Source organism: Lepisma saccharinum, chromosome 22 (genome assembly GCF_977018435.1).
Source record: "Lepisma saccharinum chromosome 22, izLepSacc3.1, whole genome shotgun sequence".
Taxonomy (NCBI): Eukaryota; Metazoa; Arthropoda; class Insecta; order Zygentoma; family Lepismatidae; genus Lepisma; species Lepisma saccharinum.
The window spans coordinates 20,587,439-20,593,438 of NC_139250.1; positions in this window are offsets into that span (position 1 = coordinate 20,587,439).

Below are 6,000 nucleotides of genomic sequence, written 5' to 3' on the forward strand. Positions count from 1 at the left end.
CTTCCTTTGTGCTCTTGCTTTTCCCTGTCACGATTGGTCTAAAACTAATTAATGTAACGTTAATTAAACAAGCCAAACAACGAAACAATGCACAATCAACGGCACAAAACAACATTCCAAATGTTTTCTAATCGGAAAACAATTGAGCTGTAAAATGACGAAAGATGCAGTAATAATGTGGGAATTTGGTACCGTATAGAATTAAATCGGTGGAGATGTTCGATTTGATTGGATGTTTGTTATTTAGATTTGCTATTCTTTCACTTTTGGCAAATAGCGACGATGAAGATGAGTGATGATGCTATGATGAAATTGATGAAGGGACACTTACCAAGGACACCCATGCCCAAGTCGAGATTCTAACCAGGGACCCATGGCATCGTAGCGCGATGTGCTAACCACTCCTCCATGGAGTGGACATTATACCATATTTTGTGTGCTCAATTGGGATCAATCAATGGAATGAATAGGCATATTATATGATTAATAAATTCATATCATAATACCACGTCATATTATTTGGCACGAAGTAACATCAGAAACATTGAATCTTGCATTTTTGCCTTTCAACTAATTCTTTGAATTCAGGTTAAACACAACAATAAGATAAATTATGAAGCAAATGATAGTGAATGTGGGATATTGACAGTTATTACGAATTACCTGACAGAAACAACATTAAACAGGCTCGGTGGTCAAGCTCATTAAGTGATTGACATTCGATATCGTCGCCAAAGTTCCCGGGTTTGAGTACCGTCCTTGTCGGGGGTGTTTGACTATTTCGTCATCAATTTCATGTAATGGTCACTCATCCTTATCGTCGCGATCATCGAACAGGGAATAAAAATTATAAAAATAAATACGATGGAAGAGTACTTATTTCATCTCTCACGAAATATCCTACAAAACCGGAATAAATGAAATACATGTATATTCATTCACATACATTTTCGATTTCTATATTTAACTAATCGAGACCGAGAACGGGAGAGCAATTTTCAATTCGAGAAACCGAGAGACGGAGACACTGTCAAGTCTCGTTTCTTCTTGGCACCTCCGTAATCGAGTTGTTCTGTTTCTCATTGGCTTTGTATTGGCAATTATTGTCATTATTTTTCCCCTGCAGGTAAACCATAACGATGAATTATGATGAAATGAAGCTGATAAAAGGGCAAGAACAAGAAAGTCATGCCTGTTCGTGACTCCAACCCAGAACCTTATGTAACGAAATTTGAAATTCTGGAGAAGGCGTCCGTGTTTCGCTTGGTTTTCTCTTTCCTCTACTTCTCTTATATTATCATACATGTATAATAAAAATGGATCTGATACGATATGTTGCGATTCATAATTGTGCTGGTTAGATGCTACAGATGTGAACTCCAACCTGCAATATATTCCCTTTTGTTTTGTACGTGGTTGAACATGAAATTTTCTTACACTGTGACAATTTCTTTCTTTGTTTTGGTTTGGTGCACAGATATGCTAATCTGGACTGGACCTTCAGTTTAAAGTGGGATACTAACCACTACGTGCATCCACCGTGTATCAAACCCGGGATCCCCTGATTACAAGGCGACGACGTTATCACTACGCCATCGAGGAGGCCCCATGACAAAATGTTATTCACTCGATCTCTACCATAATTTATTTCAGCATTTACATTTTCGTTTTCTTCTTCTTTTTTCCTTCTGTTAACTACTCTTATACAACTCTTTTTGCGTCTTCGAATTTCTTTTTGTTTCAGGAAAAAATAATACATGCAGGCTGTATAAAAATTCCCCCGTTCAAATAGATAAAACGTTCATTCTCGATAACTAATTTACATGTTTATCACTAACGTAACCATTTATTTATTTATTTATTTATTGAAATTTCCAGTACAGCAGAAGCCATTTTAAACCGGAAAGAAACAACAGTAAAACAGTACACTAGTGTTAAAATGAACACACGAAACAAGATAAAATAAAATAAAAATAAAAACAAAAAATAAATATAAACATTAACAAGTCGAGACAGTTCCAAGGTAAACAGATGTGTTTCACAAAAGCATTACTTATATACAATTTTTTTTATGTTGGTGATAAAAGATGGATATGAACTGAATATATCGGTTTGGTTTGAGATGACATTGAACTGATTTGGTAGCCTATGAAATAGTGAACGTTGAATGAGTGAGAGTCTTGGAGTTGCAGTGTGGAAAGTTTCCTTGCTCCGTGTTTTGTGTGTAGGCACTCTGAGGGAGAGTTCGTTGAGTGGGATGCTGCATCTTAGGTTTCCATTAATAATCTTATGTAGTAATTTCATATCTGCAACGTATCTACGTGATTCTGGAGTATTTATGTTTAAGTTTACAAGCAGATCTCTCCTAGGTAGGTGTCTCAGGGCCACTCTATATCGAACGATGGAGAGGAAAAAGCTGAGAACACGCTCGATCTTGGAGGTATGAGAAGGGGCAGCCATGTTCCAGATGGGTGAACAGTATTCTAGAATGGGGGACACAAAAGTTTTGAAGTAAATGGAAAGTGCTTTCGGGTTATGGATTTCGGTGAATCTGTAAAGTAAGCCTAGCATACGCATTGTCTTTTTTGTGATGGTTGATATGTGATTATCGAAAGTTAGTTTAGAATCTATGAGGATACCTAGATCTCGGTGTTGTGCTTCTTTTGCTAGAGGGAGGTCGGTGAGTGTATAATTTCCTTCAAGAATGTTTTGCTTCAATGAAATTGTTATGTAAGAGCATTTCGAAGGGTTTGTGGTCAGTTTACATCGCTTACACCATTCAGAGAATCTATTTATGTCATTTTGGAGAAGTTGCATGTCTGATGGCTGTTAGGAAACTATTCAAATGTTAACTGATATAACTGAAGATGAAACAATACTTACAGCCACTAACGAAATATCTATTCTTGTGTAGCCTCACAGACAACAAGTATCTGGTGAGTCATTCATTCTTACGAACTACGGGCGAAGGTCACCGAACTAAAGGGTGGTGGCAAGCAAGCAGGCGTCTGCTCTACCAAAGGCGAAGTAACGTGTTCCTGTTATCAATGGCGTACGAAATAAGGAGGAACACAGCTATCTGACGTATGTTTTGGTCCCGTCATTACACGTAGAACACTTTATCGTCATGGCCTTGAAGTTCCCTCAGGGCACTGCTACGTAAAGGCTTCTCAGCTAGAAGAATATCTTCCCCATTGAGTGGAGGAAAAGTGGGTGCGTATAGGTCCTTCAACTTTCGTATTCTTGTTCATTTCAGAACGCATGCTGTATCGTCGACTTAATCCAATCTATCCGTTGTAGGTTTTAGGTTCTGTTTCTATTCGGTTATTTCACACTGTCTTACTGCTTATGTTATTCGCGACGAATGTTCTGTATTCGATAATATGGACAATAACGGGATTGTGTTGGTTGCTTGATTTGGTGTCTTAAGTCCACTTCATGTCCTGTTAGGCTAATCGTGAATGGACCTACAGTTTAAAGGGGGACCCTAACCACTATGTTCCTCCACCGAGTTTCGAACCCGGGATCCCTTAATTACAAGGCGCCCACGATCCCACTGCGCCGTCGGGGAGTGTGTTCGAAACGAATGAATCAAATTTGAGTGATATGATATGCAACCATTGTAAGACTATTGAAAGAAACGCTATGGGAACCTGCCAGTTTTTCTACTGCAGACAGGAAACCATAAACATGGAAGAGAAGCTTATATTCTATGAAACCTTGCTAAATAATCCATAGAGGCATAGCAACGTTAAACAACCTATTATATGATACATATAGGTTTAAAAGATCGAAATACAAAGATTGTGTGCGCCTCACTGATGGCGTAGTGGTAAGGCCTTGTAATCAAGGGGTCTCAGGTACGATACCATGTGATAGAACATACTGGTCCGGATCCCACTTTAAGCTGTATTCAGTTCAGATTAGTCTATCTGTGCCGGTGACTCAGTCGGTAACGCGTCTGACTACCATGCTATAGGTCCCGGGTTCGATCCCTGGCCGGTTCAAATCCGGGAACATTTCTAACGATGGAAGCGGCCCCGGCATCGAATAACATGGGTACCTGGGGGAAACCCTGGGGGTAAAGGCGGTCAGGGGCGTGATGCTGATCACATCACCCCCACTCACGAACGGATCAAGAAAGTGTGGGGCGTTACCCGCACACCCCCTATACGCCTTCATGGCGTAGCGCTAAGCACAGGTGAGCACTTTACCTTTTTTTTTTTTTTTTGCATAAAGTGGACTTACAACAAAATTTAAACTTGCGATAAAGATTATGATAAGGTATTAAAGAATTGGGTCTAAAAAATTTTTGATTGTTTACCAATGACATTGTTAACTAATATTCCTAATTTCAGTTTCAAGATGAAATCGGCTACGAAATAAAAGGAGTGGGTTCATTTTTCTGTTACGAAATTCCACTTTTGTAGTAGACGTTTGCCACACTAAGATGTGACATAATAAACAAATCTGAGACACTTTCAAAGTATTAAATTGCTCTCTACGTATTTGGGAACAATCTTTCAAATATAATACTTTTTTTGGACGCGTCAAATCATAGTATTTAATTCCTGTTTTAGCAGCTTTAAGAAACCTGATTTGGGGGGGTTACAAATGCCCTTTCTGCCCCTGTCAAGTTACGCCTATGACGAACAGGAATTCAAAGTAACAGACTGTCCCGACTAAATCGGGAGACACGTCTGATAGATTTACAATTGGGAAAATCATAATTAAGCGTGTAGTTGAAAACAACCTATTTTCATATATTGCATGCAGCTCTACTTTTTCTGCAATGTGGATCAAGAACTGGGGACGTGGAGAAGCACAACACTCCACGTAACCAATAGCCACGTGACCCTCTTTGCTTTCCTGTCATGTTGACCTTCGCATGGAAGACATTTCTCGGTGTTAAGACAGGCAAAATCACCCGATCATCGAAGAGTGCAATATGTGTTGCCTACCCTCCTGCATTACTTGCTCCTATTAAAGCCTTATGGGGAAGAACTTTTTTCCATGACTGTACAGTGACACGCACTCTCTGTGTGTAAGACATTGTAGCATTTGTTGTTTGTTGTGTGTGTGTGGGGGGGATATTACGTAGTTGTCGCGTGTAAAAATACACGTTGTCGCAATCATCTGATATTGTGTTTTTCTTTCCCTCCTCCTGGTGGAGTAATGTGTCTCTCGTATGCCACATGACATGATTCGTTCATTCCTCGCGTGTAACTGGGGTATGCAACCGTGCTCAACTTTTCGGATTTTGTGTTCCGTAACACGGTCGTGCCAGATTCAACCATAGGATATTATTAATAGTCATAAGAATATATTTATCTCAATACATATTGAGAATGAGCAACATGAGACTATATATTGGTATACACGTGATACCTCCCAGGGCACGGGGAAAACATTAAGATTTGCAGTAAATTAACAAGACTCAGGACTTACGTGTTAACATCTAGGTTCAGAATCTATTTATCTTGATTATGCAATTAAGAACAGCATTTTACATCATAACGAAATGCACTAAAAGTCATAGTAACAGCAGCACAAAAATTATCACATGAACTTCCATTAATCTCGTAACTTCTATCCCCTGCACCAAGATTCATATCTATCAGGCGGGATGGTATACTTCAGCAGTCTGTTCATACGTCCAGGAAGGACATGCCAATCGCCCCCTCCATTGAGAAACAAAATCGACGACGACTCGTGGAAGCACTCACAGTCTAGGAGATTTTGGATTCATACTTCTAAAAGTATTTTCCTCATGTCTGGAGAACAATTAAAAAATCTTCAGATTGTCGAAATTCACCTTGCACACTTCCTTGCGAGTTTTTGTGTCCAATAACACTGCCGTGTTGAATTCACTTGGGTAGCTATGAACGGTCCTGTCCACAAATGAAACAACTTGGAAATGGTTCGGTTAAAAGCTGAACTTGGACGATGACTTCTTAGCAGCACCAGGTCATCCTCCTTCAACTGCAAAGCATGGCACTT